The following is a 15,390-nucleotide window of genomic DNA, read 5'->3' as shown; positions in this document are numbered from 1 at the left end:
TTTTTAACGAAAACTGTCGAAAAAAAATTCTACACGACAACAACCTTAATAAAAAATACCTTATACAGTATTACGCTGCTTCTCGGAATTTATTTATTCACTTGCAGCCGTATTCCAATAGTATTCAATACTATACGGAGAGAAATTTTGAATAACAATTATCCTGACCGTAGAACAAAAGTGCATCATGAGTTATACTTTCAACGAATCCTTATTCTAACTCATAATCTGAAGTTTAATCATTAGCCATTGTCAGTTTTTCAGTAGTCAGAAGTGTCGCAATTTTTTGGGCTTACAACGTAATAAAAAACCTTGAATTATAAAAAATGGAAGAGATCATCAAGATCAATAGGGTGTCGAGCACATTTTCTTTTGTTATAGTTCAAAAAAAGTCTTCAAGCGTACAATTATCGACCCGTAACGCTGTAATCTTTCCCCTTTGTGCAAAGTGGTTGTCAGTCTTTGCCTGATTAAGAACGAATTCCAATCGTCCCCTTTCTCCTTAAAATCAGTAGTTTTCAAATTCTTCAGTTCACATCTACAACAAGCCCCATACATCCCAAAAATCCAAACTACCCCTGAATAATTAATTTCATGATATTTGTTCATTTCAACAAGTGTATTCTGGGTTATCATTTCGTCAAGATGGCAAATGTACTAGTCGCATAACTGGAAGACTTCAGGTTCATATTTCGGCTAGGTGCAGTTGAATTTGTTCGCCCCGACATTTCAACTGTTTGAATCCGTGAAATATTTAATGTGGAATATTTTTTACTGTAATTTGTACGTTATGCGTGTTGCATATTTGACTTTTATGATCATCACCATAATTTTACGTTCTACAATCCATTAATGTATTGAATGATGCATAATTTAAATCATTATGAAATTCTATTTCAATTCGAGATTTTTATTGATTTTGGGCGATAGTTTTTGATCTAAAACTTGTCAACGGATAATTCTCAGATTATCATTAAAAGATAATACCTCCCCAATCATGAATAATGGCGTGTGATGAGCATAAATTCATTGTAGTATCTACATTTCCTGCCATTTTTTCATAACCGTCAATTAGAATTTATAATGACTCATATTACTTGTAATCGGTGCGTGTATGGATAATTGGCAAATGATCTTCTCAAGACTCATCTATGCATATATGTTGAAACCATGATGGGATAAGTGAGATGATTAACATTTTTTTCAGAAGAAAAAAATTTACAATGATGTTTCATGCTCCTTCCATATTTCTATCTAAATTCTGCAACGTCGAATTCGAAAACCAGATTTTATAATGCCAATTATTGAATTGGTTCTGTTTAAAATTATCATTTTAATCTTGAAATTTGTGTATTGGCTATCGTACATTTCAAGTAATGGAATAGAGGATTATATGGCCAATTAACGCACAAAAATTCCAACATAAACGAATTTAACGAAGACAATCAATGCAGTTGTCAACAAACAGATTGTGTATGAAAATTGATTTTACGAGAAATCTCCAATAGTAGAAGAACAGTACAGTCGATTGCATCAATGAAAGTATAAATATCAATCAGTAATACAGCATATTTCATGAATAACAAAAAATCAAAACATATATGTTCAATTTGTATATGTTACGAGAATCCGTACCGCGCGCCAACGCGCGGATATGAAACGATTTCTGTAAAAATCTGTTACAACTTTGTAATCTCGCGCCATTTTAAACGGACCAATAAGGAATCGTGGCTTCATGATTTCGAGATTTTCGAGATAATCGATTGTGTCAAGCGTGTTCCTTTTAGAATAGGAAATCATCCAGTGTTGAAATGGCATGTGTTGAATTTCCGTGTGTAATTTACACCTGTAACCAGAATAGACTGTTATATTATAAGACCGATAAAATTATTTTCCATAAATACGACTTCATAATCCGAAATGAATAGCGAGATATCGAATGATCCCATTGTTGGTCAGGTTTTGATAAGTCGTTGTTGAGGTTGGACCGATCAACTAGTACCTGATGAGGAATTGATTAAGTTTTGATTTAGTAGAACTGACCCGAAACATTCTGATTAAGTTTTGATTCGGCCAACGTAATCTGAATTGCAGATTCGTCCGCTTGGAATAATACATAGTGGTCAGGCTCGAAGTAGATCGAACAGATCTGAAACTGAATAGTCCATCTACATATTGCTCTGATCGAATTCGGGTTATGTGGACCCCATCCTGCACTGTGATTGCTTGCGATCATTTTGATCAATTTCTGATGAGTCAAAGTAATTTTCAGTTAGGGCTGCTACTATCAAATTATAGTCAAATTATCACACTATAGAATACATCGTATCGTTACATCGTATCTTAGGCTGAAGTCCCTCTACTTGCAATTATACGAATTACGTATGCATAAGCTCTGCTAAATCTTAGATATTCTGAACTTAATTTAATCTCATTTGGATCGGGTCCACCTGATCTCAATTTGAATGAGTCTCCTCCAAGTATTTTTTTTTTTTTTTTTTTATATTATTCCGGCCCTTTCTGCCCTGTTCTGGCTAATTGGCCCTATCTCACCCTATGCATGCGGCTGTGGATCCTACACTGTACCGTATTCACTCTCCTATGGAACATAGGAGTGACATGGGAAACCACAGAAAAAACCATGTCGGTACACACGGTTGCTGCTCTATTAGCAACCTCCCGCTCATCGGTGCCTGTTGAAAAATTCGATTCAACGGGGAATCGAACTCACAACTTTTAGAACACTAGGCTCGCACCTAGCGACTGAGCTACCGACGTCGGTGACCTCCTCCAAGTATTGAATATCACTTTTTAAATGTCACATATTTGCTACTGAAGCCGTGTTAGCAAGTACATGCCATACGTATCAAGGGTATACACAACTTATCATGTATCTCATGCATACACCAAGTGACCATTGTCTCATTAACCGGAGAAATATTCTTCGATTTATCCTCACCTCTGATCTAATAGGCTTTTATGGCTCGGGCTCCTGAGGCTCCGACTTGGCCGATGTCTGCTTCAGAGCAGGGCCCGGCAACCTTCAGGTAGCCGGTAGCCAGCCTATTACTATGACCGGAATAATCTCCAAATCCTAATGGACACCCAATTAGCCAACCTTTGTTTGCAAATGAATCGACAAATGAGTCGACCCAAAATGGCTGACCGGCCAATATTATCGCAATATTTCAATTTCAAATTTCAACTATAAAATTGACAAATTGAATTATATTAATAAAAATATTTCGGAAATGGTTTTCGGCAATTATTATTTTTTTTCCAATTATTGCAACTTTGAATGTGAAAAATAAAAATGCGTCGCGGTTTCACTATGTGATAATGCATCATATAAACCGCTATTTCCAGTGAGCATCGTCATTCCTAGAAAAGATCGGGCCCACTTGTAATTTATTAGGAGCAATCGCAGGTCTATCTTTCAGTCTTTCAATTACTGATAAAAACGAACAATTAATAAATTTTTATCAATTTTTGCCATATGTCGGAATGTACAAATCTTGTTCAGATTTCTCAAAAATTCGTGGAGTCAGTTCATCTTCAGCCTTTAGAACTCTTATCAGCGTTATATTCATTTCCTCAACAATGGTTATAAAGTTATCCCTCCACGTCAGAATTGGTCCGACTCTGATTTCTCTCATTTTCATATTTCAAATTTCCCGATGGATACTATACTTCGCTCTTTCAAGGGCGAAATTTGAAATATGAAAATTACAGAATTCAGAGGAACCGTTAATGTAGTTTTGCATGTATTGGCAAAGATATAAGAATTGCTTGAAATTTTGACATAATGTTTTTGAGGCGATAACAGATGCCTATATAAAACTTAAGATTGATTCCCAATACCGTTTTGTGATTACGAATTATAAAATTTTTAAATCAATACAACCTCTTATGAGAAAAATAAAAATTTCTGTAAATACAGTTCAAAGTAAAAATTGAAAACTATCACTTGACAAAAGATCAATACTCTTGCCGTATTTTTTAAAAATTAAAGTATACTTAAAATTTTAGTTGAAAAAAAAGTTTCAAGTGGTCACTTCTTAGAGAAGTTATGAATTGTTGAACAAAAAATTTTCGAGAACGATTATACTCTTAAAGCCCGGCAACTTGGGCTCATGGGGCTCACCCGGCTCCCGAATTACGGTAGTGTGCGCTCGCGGAGGGACCTAATCTACTTGACGAAGCTGCCTGCTCTAATTCGATTTTTCTCCTTCAGTCCTGATTCGACCGAAACCAAAAGAGGGCACCGTGCGATCCAGCGGGAATTTTTAACTTTCTAGGCATGGGCGAAGTCGGACCTTCGGGAGCTGGGGCCATAAAACTCTATTAGACCTACTATTACAAATACAATACGCAAATTGCGTGAAGCCCAGCGTAGTCAGGCTGGGAGTAGCAGCGTGCACGGAGTGGGGCTCAATTAGACAGAGAGAGCGCCGCGCGTTTTCTTTTCAAATTTGAAAAATATTACCGCCTAAAAATTCGAACAAATTTTCGCAAATCCAACATGAAAAATCCTTAGTTGTATCGGGGGTAATTGTTCAAACATCATGGTGCCAGAAATGGATTATTTCTTGGTTATTTTAATAACGAATAATAATTCCATTAAAAATTGAAAAAATATGACATGTCAGTTTAAAATTCAAATTTTAAAATTTAATCATTAAATTATGAACGTAAGGTTCATTTTATAAGTTTTGCCCACTCTTGGCCAGATCACACACTTTCTAATCTGTGACCATTTTTCAATTACCGTTGCTCGATCACTCCCTGCAACTAATTATTTTTGTTTTCTTGAAGTAATTATTCATTACCGTGGTTAACGGGAAATGGATGAATTTTCAAATGTTTAACAGTGGGATCGATATAATGAAAAAAAGTCAACAAGACATGAAATGATAGAATCCAAATTTCTGGTTTTCTTGTGCTTCTTCGAGGCCAAAAATCTTTTAAATTTTTTAAATGCTGTTTAGGAAATGTTTAAACAATATTAATAAACATTGAAAAATCTTTTCACAAGTGCTTTTCAATTCATTTGCTGCTGAAATAGTCAATTCCAAGTGATTTATTCAACGGAATATTATGCGGAAGTTGATATAGAAAAAAATTATTAATTGATATTTTAAAAAAATCCAAAATACACCAAGAATTATATTCATATTTTTCGTTCAAAAATTCAAATTGTTGCGCGCTAACTGACTATTTTTCGACTACCTGCACAATACGATAGGACCCATTCTTTTATAATCATTTGCCTAATTGAGGTTGGGAGCTAGATGAACCCATTGAGCGCACTTTGCCCATGCCTGGCTTATATGTTATGTTACGAGAACCCGAATAACCGAGTATATTCATTGCCCTAGGGGGATAAGTAAAAAGGAAGGTGATATGCCACTTACTTCACTAGGACAATAAAAGTAGGAAGCTCGGAGCGGACCGTGTGACATAAATTTTATCAACCAATTTTTTGTCTCACTCATCAGACGTGGCACTAGTATGGTCTTAGTTTTCGTAAATAGCGTATTTGTACATGATCTGCAACTCGAAAAAGTGAATTTTATAAAGAAAACACTCGAAATTGTGACACGGAGGTGGAGGCTCATTTTCCATTTTCCATCATTATTATTTCGTTGTTTTTCATCATTTCAAATTTAGTCAATTTTTTGAAATTTTTCGATCGGTTTAAATTTGAAAACCAACAATTTTATTATGTGTTATAAAAAATATTCTTCGTACGAAATGAAAAACTGAATTAAAATCACATATTTCAATGGAAATATCTCAATCGCTTTACATCTGAGTAAATTATACAATTTTAAACGAAAATTATTAAAAAAAAACATAACCGGAGAGATCATGTGGGAAAAAATAAGTGAAAAAATTAGTGGTTGTTTTATAATGAATACTTGGCGAAAAAAAAATTTCGCACATGTAGAATGAGGTAAGGGTTTTGCCCTCATTCATTTCACTACGAATACCTCACATATATCAATATATCCCTCAATAGGTTTACATTCATTATTGAAAATTATACCATACTATATGCATCTGTACGGCTGTACCGTCGTACCCTACATTCTAACAGTTATAACCCATGTAAGTGACTGTCATGTGATGGTAGAAGGCCTTCCGGAAACGGCCAGTTGCAAAAGTTCTTGCAATAAAAAATGTGAAGAATATTGTGACAACACGATGAAAATAACAGTATTCCTATATCTCGTAATTCCACGGAGAGGTATTTTCGTTAAAAATTTGTAGTAAAAATCTAACGACTCAACCGTAAATGAAAAGTAACAAGAAAATTGTTCTGATCAACAACATTGAGTAATGTTTACCATTTCTGGTTGGCTTTGCGTAAATTTCCATCCACATCTATATCATTCATTCCGAATGAGCATAATCTTTTTCAATTAACAATATTGAGGCAGAATTTATATTATTAAAATCCTGTTGTAATCACTGCGATTGTTGTTATGATGCGCGAGATTAACGAATTTTAATGATTCGTCTCGAAGGACAAGAAAAAAATAAGCTACAAATAAACAAACGTGTAAATCAAGGTAAACAAGTTCATTTCGTCGCATTATTGAGTATCTCAAGCCTTTCCCTGCTCTGTGCACTTGATTTGCGGAAAATAAGCCCTTGTCCTTCAATAGTAATACTGAACGAAGGAATCTCTGGCAATTAGTTTATACACCACAATATTTTTTAAGAAAAAGTCTCATGGCATTTATCGTCGATGTTTTGATTCCCTAATTTTGCTTCCAAATTGTCTACAATATCATGAAACGTAAAAACAAAATCGATCTATTGGGATCATGTTTGCATGTATGTGTCTGATAACTTTACATTTCTGGCGAGCAATTTGCAAAAAAAATTGACATTTATACAGAGAATTTTTATTTAAAACATCGAAAATTTTCTTTAATTCTAGCTATGATTAAGGTTCATTATCATGTGGAGTGTCAGCTCGATCGGTTAAGTAGTTCCTGAGATATAACCACTTCTGCAAATTTATTTCTTCTTCAATATCTCAGAATCGACTCAACCGATTCAATTTTTTTCTATTTTCAAATATTCATTACGATGAGCTCTATCTAGATTAATTAAAATGTATATCCGTTTGAGCAAAACTTAACGATATTACCATTTTCCGTTTCTTAGTGAAAAATTATATTAACACGATAACATCTAACCTGAAAAAAATGACAGATGCATAGAGAGAAAAATGCTTTAAAAATTACTTGCCTCTTCCGTAACCTGCCAGTCAAAACAATATTCAGTAAAAATTACGGAACAGTTACGCACTTTTTCAGTGGACTTGCAGGAAAAAGTCCAGAACGTTCACAAAAAAGTACGGAATGTTCAGTGAAAAAATGCGTAACTGTTCCGTAATTTTTACCGAATACTATTTTGACTGGCAGGTTACGGAAGAGGCACGTAATTTTTAAAGAATTTTTCACTCCGTGTGGACACAATTTGTCCAGCAGTTCTGGAATTCTTGAATTTTTTGTATAAAATACATTTTTTCAAATATTTCATAAACTACTGGACTGATTTCAAATCCTTTCCAAAATAATTGTAGCCGTAATAGTTTACTCTAGTGAGATTTCAAATAGAACGTTTCCTTCAAACTCTGATAATTGACGCTGTTGTTTTCTATCCCATAATGGATCTCAGTCCAGAAAATTATAGATATTATACGTTATCCATGATAAGAACAATGAGATAATAACAAAGACCTGATTATTTGCGGATAACGATCCCGTGGTTTCTATCCTGGGCACAAATACTTAGGGTCATCTATTTTTAGGACATGTGAAATGGCGAAAGGATAAAAGGATAAAAGAGCAGTGACCATAACGCGGAAAACTACTGAATAAGATTGAAGTCGGTATTTATTAACAGAATTATTGAAAGTGAATCTGAATATATTGACTTCGATTTCAATTCACGTGCCAAATTTGTTATATTAAAACGATTGTAATGTAGCAAGAATTCTAGGACTCCATTGTTTTTTAAACATTGTAGTGCTACATGCCTACTAGAAAATGACTTGAATAAAAGCAAAAAAGGACCGAACAATATTATCTGTTTATACTTCCAACAGGCAATGTAATCCACCTTGAAACTCGCTGGAGTGACCGTCAATTGAAATACACGTATTCCATTAACATCTATGCTTGTAATTATTTGATTGGACGTTCAAGAAATTCTTTATACTTATGATTTCTGGAAATGTATTATCATTTGATCAATGAAAGTAAAAAAGGCAACTTTTTTGGGTTGTAAAAAGTAACTGAGTAGTTCTTAAGATATTGCTTTTTGCTTTCAGAGTTTTTATTATTTTTTTGTTTTATACTTGTACCCAGGAAATTCACTTGACTGTAGATACTGTAGGTACTGTAGATATTTACAATTTTAAGGCCCCTTTTATTTTGCGAGGATTACTTAGTGAAAGAGAAAATTACTTCCATGATTCGTATCTTTCAGACGTAAATATTTAATTATTTTGACAGACTAAATGGTATATTTTTCAAAGTTAGTTTAGAAGTAGTTTATGTGTAGTTTTTCATTTATAGCAGCTCTTGCCGAAGGTGAACTCTGTTCGCTTATAAGTTATAAGATATTTTATCAATATCTCTGGTATTGAATCTTATTCTTTATCCCATTGAGTAGAATGCGTAAATAGTCATTCCGAGCTGTTATCAGTGGTACACCCTTGAATAAGATAAATCCATAATATTTTGCGATAAACTACCTTAAAAAATACCATAGTACACGAGACCACATGACGAAATTTTTCATTAAAAAAGGCAAAAAAGCAGCAAGACAAAATATTATAGGATAACATCCTACAAAAAAAATAAGTTGCCCTAAATAAAAAAAAAAGTTGCGCATGTATCCCTGTTTTTCGTTTCACAATTAAAAACACAGTTACGCACACACACAGTAACGCAAGTGTATAGGCTTCAATAGAATATACCGGCACTAGCTCCTTTGGCAAGTGAAGAATGACAGAAATAAAATTCCCCTACATATCAGCAATGCTTGTATACCGGATGTAATATTATAATTATTCCTTGACATTTTCAATGAGATTAATAAAATTTTAATAACCTTCATAGCATAATATTTTTCAGGCATGAGATTCCGTAGTATTCAAAATAATAATATTAGGCCCACGAATATTTAAATGTAGTATGCCCCCTTTTAGGGGAAATTACCGTTTTTTGAAATTTGTCACAAATTGTTGATAGTAGTAACACGAAAAAACATACCAATAATAATAATAATTTTTCCATTCATCATTATTACATGACTCACGAAGTTTCATGAGCGTACAATAATTTTCCTGCGTTTTTTTCTAAAGATTTATGAATTTTTAAAAAGTTTGAAAAACAGGAAAATTGTAGCAAATGGTATACAACAATCATTCCGAGGGTTTTCGATTATTTTGGACAATTGGTTGCATAATGCATGCTTAATGATATTCATAACCCAATTTTCTACACATATTTAAGAGAAAATTGGGTTTTCCTCACGAATTTCTATCAATAGTAGTTTATCAGAATAGTTTTCATTAAAATGAGGGAATTGCGACAAAAAATTAAATTGAAATGTGATAACTACGGAAGGATATGACGAAACCTATTAATGATCAAAACCAATGCCTCGTAACGACTGTCATCGGATCACTATAACTTACCGTACTCATTCACAATAAAACATGGAATTTGTAACGGCATATGAATATTGCTGTGTCCCCTATGAATAATCATACAGCATAATGTTCAACAGTATTGGATGATATCAATCAAAATCTTAAAAATTATTTCAATTAAAAACGTTTAAATCGAAATAGTGTATTCAGGGGTTCTACGTTTTGAACACATCTTACCGTTTAGGCCCGCCATTCAGAGCTTGAGGGAATAATAACTATTCCGATTTTCCAATGAACTTTGCTATTGAGGAGGATATGAGGAAATTGAATTCACGATAATTAACATGGCTGATAGATTCATTCCCATTTTTCAACATCACGGTCATCATTTGTCGCATGCATTGTTTTTTTTTTTATTTAATGAGCCATCGATTTTTTAATTATCTCATCATTATAGTTTTTAATACCACGAATAAACAAGTTTTGTTCAGACATCCTTTCTCAAAAGTAGAAATATGACTCAATAGTAAATTAATACTGGTGATAAATAATGAGGTTTTATATCGATAGAATGCAATCACATTTACACTTTCAGTTGAGTTTTTAATGAATAATGGAACAAAGGAAAAAAATGAAAATGCAGGAAATAATTCCTGGTACGTGGGATTATTTCGTATTCGTTTTGTACATCGTATGTAGCCCCCTCCTTGAATGGATTAATAATCACTGATACAGAGTAACTTTAAAACAGCGGAAAATTCAGTGATTTATCAAATGTTATAGCAAAAGGTCAATTGCATTCTAATTAAAAATACGGGAACGGTGATTAATGTAACACGGAAATAAATTGAGCGAACACCTGAAGTAGAACTACCGCAGACAAACGTATTTCATTTTTTTTTTATCTATGAACGATCAGTAATTGTTACGGCGGATTACACTTATGGCCATTATCCTTCGACTGTCAATTAGATCAATGGTAAATAATTTGAGGAATACATGAATTAAACGTGATTACTTAGCTTGAGGCATTTGCATAAAAAAAAAACAAAAAATTGCATTCGTCATGAAAGAAAATAGAATCTTAAGAAAAAATTAAATCTTCAGCAAAAAAACCTTGAACAAAAATATAAACATTAAGTGTGTGGTTATCACAAACAAGTAATGGATAATTTTTGTTAGTGTGGAAAATATGATTTGGCATTATAATTTTGCAGAAGACTTACGTTTCATTTACGTTTTAAAAATTAATGCCGCGTCCAGAAAAGTTACAGAAATGAAAATTGATGGAATCGTAAGGAATTCTGACTGGAGCTAATTAGTTACTGTGAATCTATTAAATAATTAACGGAAAATTATTTGAAATTACAAGATTGTAGAAGACTTACGTTTCATTTAATGCGTTGAGTAGTAATCAATATTAGGGTATTCCTGATAAGACCCCTCGTTCACGTTTACTGGACCACTGACAGTGCTGAAGTAACATCAACTGAATGGGCCTCGGAAGACTTCAGTTTGAATTTCCACACTGTTATCCACCACCTATTGCAACCTTGCGTACAAGCCTCGCCTCACCAGCGATTGTTATCCGTTGCCGAGTGACTCTATCCTCCCGCCACTTTTACCCATTGCTTTTACGAACATTGTTGATTTTAATAATGATTCAAGATATTCCTACTTCTCCACTCATTAATTCAATTCCCAAATTCATGATCCTCTGAAATTTATGTTCTTCCTTTCTAATGTGTTTTTTCCCTTGTGTTTCACTTTTCTTCAATGGTAAGTGGTTTTTTATGAGGTTGAGAATGAGTAAAGAGAAGGTATTTTGTATCCCTCGAGGATTTAGTGAGTAGAGAGAGAATCCGCAACGGAATTTTTCTGAACGATAATGTACAATTTCAATATTGTGAAAGGAGCAATTAAATCATTATAGTGCATCGAATTTTTACCTTTATTTGAATCTTTCCAATATTCAAGGGTATCGCCGAAGTTGGTGTTACAATGTTAACTTGTAAGAGACTTCACAACAAAAAATGGGTCGAGATAAGCATGTGCTTTTGCCTTGAGGTTCTTAGAATATATTTTTTTAGTAATTAACTGTATCCTAGAATTTTCAAAACTATTTAATACACCGATTTTAATCAAAAATGATAAAGGATGCGGGATTAGTATAGAATTTTATGGCAAGTAATTTCCAAAATTCAAATGAAAATCATTGCCGATGCGCTAAAACTATTGTAGGTTGCTATAAATGACTGCACATATTTCAGGGACCGATCCGCATTTTTTTGTTATTTCACTCGGCACGCCCTAACCTCCTACTTTTATTGCCCTAGGGAGGTAAGTGTCCCCTTATCGTCTCCCTTTTCACCTATACGTCCCTAGAGCACTAAAAATACTCAGATAGTTGGACAAAGTGCAAAGTGAAACTTTTCAGCCTTTGCAGCATAAATTACTAATTCTTTCTGTGTCCAGATGGAAGCACTGTAATCCATCAAATGTAAGTTCCTAATTTTGTATGATATAATAACTCACTATTCTTTAAGAAGTCCAAAAGTGGAATTTTTAAAGCGTATACATGCGTATGTGTGCGCATGCGCATGCGTTTGTGTGCGCAAAAAATTTTTCAAACTTTATCTACGATGGGGAGCTAATATATCCCCAAAATTAACTCATTTCTTTTTCATATGTAAATATTGTAAAACCCAAGTCGTCAATATTAATTGAAATTCAGTTAATTTATTAATTGTTTATTTTTTTTAAATTATGCGATTTTCCATATTTTTTGTATCATACGTTATTAGAAAAATAACAATATTATATGTAATGAAAGATTGATTCCCCATCTATTTATTATGTGGATTCTTTTCCTATTCTAAAAAGGACAAACATCGAGACTATCGATATCTCGAAAGTCTGCCGCGCTTATTCCTCATTGGTTGACTCGCCTGAGGCGGCTAATTTGAATTTGAAACTCATTTAAATTAACAATTTTCCTATTCTAAAAAGGACAAACATCGAGACTATCGATATCTCGGAAGTCTGCCACGCTTATTCCTCATTGGTTGACTCGCCTGAGGCGGCTAATTTGAATTTGAAACTCATTTAAATTAACAATTTTTAATCACGATTTTTTAAATTACAGCGCGCTATAGCGCGCGTCCTTTCTCGTCATAATAATACTGAATATCGTATGTAACAATGGAAGGCTTATCGTGAAATGACTGTCGAATGCGGCAAAATTGAGAGAAGATTTGAGTGTCTGACGGGTGAAAGAATCGCGCTAGGCATATTCTATAGTAAATTTTATAATGCGATTCTATAATTCTATAATGATAATAACATCTGGCTGTTATTAAACGTATCCTAAAATATTAAATTTATTTATTCGTTTATATCAATAATTCCAGAATGAATAATCATTTGCAGTCAATCTATTGCGGATAAGGAATGCATAACGAACTCAATTGGCACAATTTTGATATATCTAGTGCCCATTCTGTTCATTGTTTTTCTTTCACACGTTGCAGCGACGTGTCAGAATGTTTGATGTTTACCACCATCCTCTGCCCGAAATGATACCGTAGCAATACCTTAATAGTGGCATTTCGATACTAATGAATATCTGCGGCCAATAAAGCAATATGTGACATGTATATAATTATTATATTATTATTAGCATATATATTGTTTCCGTGAAAGTGTAGTGAAGATTCTGTTGGTTGATGAGACAAGCCAAATTATTCAAGGACACTTGAGTTGAAGTAGTTTTGAATTTTTTTATTTTGTATTTGATTGCGCGAGCAGCGATGAAAACAAGATTTTGTTTTCCCATTTTTCGTGATGTCATTATTTTGATGAAGTCTAGTGGACGCTTATACGAAATAACCTGTTTGACAGATCTTGCAGACCACGAGAGAGGTTTTTATCGAAAAATGAATATTCTGTAATATTCCGAAATGTAACCATTTTCGCCGAGGAAAATCTTCGAAACTACCGACCGGAGAGAATATGATAAAAGCTTTTTGTAGATCTCACTCTACTCTATGACAAAAATCTCAACAAAAATTTTCGATCTCATTTACAATTCGAGGTGTTCTAAAAAAACGATTTTTTTTGGAAGCTGTAAGTTCTATCTTTTCTTTACTTCACTCCTGAATTGGTAAGAGCAATAAAATTGAAAAAAGCGGTTTCGTTAGTAACTTTCCTTTATTTTAAGATGAAATTAGAAATATTGCGCACCTCGTGCGCCGAATTTGGATTTTGCGGGTTCGAGTTGACCAATAGAGATTTAGTATTACAAGTTTCGAGATATTTCGCATCCGACGAACTTTATGTCTGTGCTTTCATAATACGGAAAGAAGAAGCAAAGAAAGTCTGGGAAACAGCCCCAAATCACAGTTTGAAACATCCTTTTCAACACACGGTGCGAAAAGTGACAACCTCACATCCCACACATTATGATGAAAAATACTATTTTTAGTGTTCGTCACCAAAATGTATAAATACATAATTCTCCATAAGGTTCCTTCATTTAATTCAAAAACACAATACATCTTTTGATCACCTCTGCAATAAAAAACATTTTGGATAAAAAAATATTGTAAAACAATGCATTTGTCAAAATGCCTTTCAATGGAAACCCAGTAGAAATCTAAAACGTAATAATTAAGTGTAAATAATTAAATGTAAAATTAAATGTAATGATTAAATGTCTGGATGCTATCGCTCAAAGGCATCACAGGAGACATTCCTATAACGTCCATACAACTAAGGACGGAATATTTCCGGTAGCGTGCCCCAAAGACAGGGTAAAGTGTCCGGGCGAGCGTGCCTAACAGAAGGTCGCCCTGGCGGTCACAATTCTCACTAGGGAAATATAACTTTTTAGTGACGGTTTGTAAGTGTCCTTATGTATGAATTTCTTTGGTTTTTCTCAATTCATTTCAATCCGACGAATATAACCCAATATATTCGTTATTATTAGTGATCATGTCAGTATAAATTCTAGTTCATTTAATTATTTAGCATAAAATATATGCTTTGTCAGAAGCATATTGAGCTCTTCGTATTTGTCGTTGTGTACATAAAACTGACATAACGATTGTAACACTGATGACTATATATTTCCCCCAATTTGAATGATTGCAGCATATTAATGTCAACTTCAGGATTTATAGCAATTTTTTCTGTGCAGTTTAATGCAGAAAATCTACTCCCACACGAGCTTCACCGTAATTGTAGAAATTATAAAAATTTCATTGTTTACTCGTGATTAGCCCCGAAGGTCAAACTTGATGATGGTGATAGACGGTAAATCCATCTGATGATTGTACATGCTAAACAATGAAATCCAAAGCGCAAGAATTATTATTATTATTGGGAAAAGTAATTATTACGGTGGCACGTTAGTTCTGGTTTTTTTTTTCAACAAACTTTGATAAATGTGGAGTAATTGTTACCCGGCTTTGATTTGATGCGTGAATAAAATTGTAAATAGTATAGAAAATTTCAGATTAGAGCAGGTAAGATAGTGGGGGTAAAACCGACTGCATTTCCCTTCCAAACAATTATTTTGGAGCACTGACCTGGTCACGAGAATGAATTTGAGAAAGGTCGACTGACGATCAACGGATATAACTCCAAAGTTCGAGGCTCAAGCATTCCACTGAAAGCAGTTGTATAAGTGAATGCATCCGATCGTTCCAATT

At 33.7% G+C, this 15,390-nt stretch overlaps 1 protein-coding gene across 1 annotated transcript in view; it reads right to left on the bottom strand.

Annotated features, from left to right (window-relative positions):
* Positions 1–11,248, bottom strand: part of LOC105269361 (elongation of very long chain fatty acids protein AAEL008004) — a 14,910-nt gene extending 3,662 nt beyond the window's left edge. Inside the window, exon 1 of the mRNA XM_011309522.1 lies at positions 11,068–11,248. The gene's annotated coding sequence lies outside the window, so the exon portion shown is untranslated. The remainder of the gene's footprint in view (positions 1–11,067) is intronic.
* Between the last annotated feature and the right edge of the window lie 4,142 nt (positions 11,249–15,390).

This window comes from Fopius arisanus, unplaced genomic scaffold (genome assembly GCF_000806365.1).
Source record: "Fopius arisanus strain USDA-PBARC FA_bdor unplaced genomic scaffold, ASM80636v1 scaffold00068, whole genome shotgun sequence".
NCBI classification, from domain to species: Eukaryota; Metazoa; Arthropoda; class Insecta; order Hymenoptera; family Braconidae; genus Fopius; species Fopius arisanus.
This window is presented reverse-complemented; position numbering and strand designations above follow the sequence as displayed.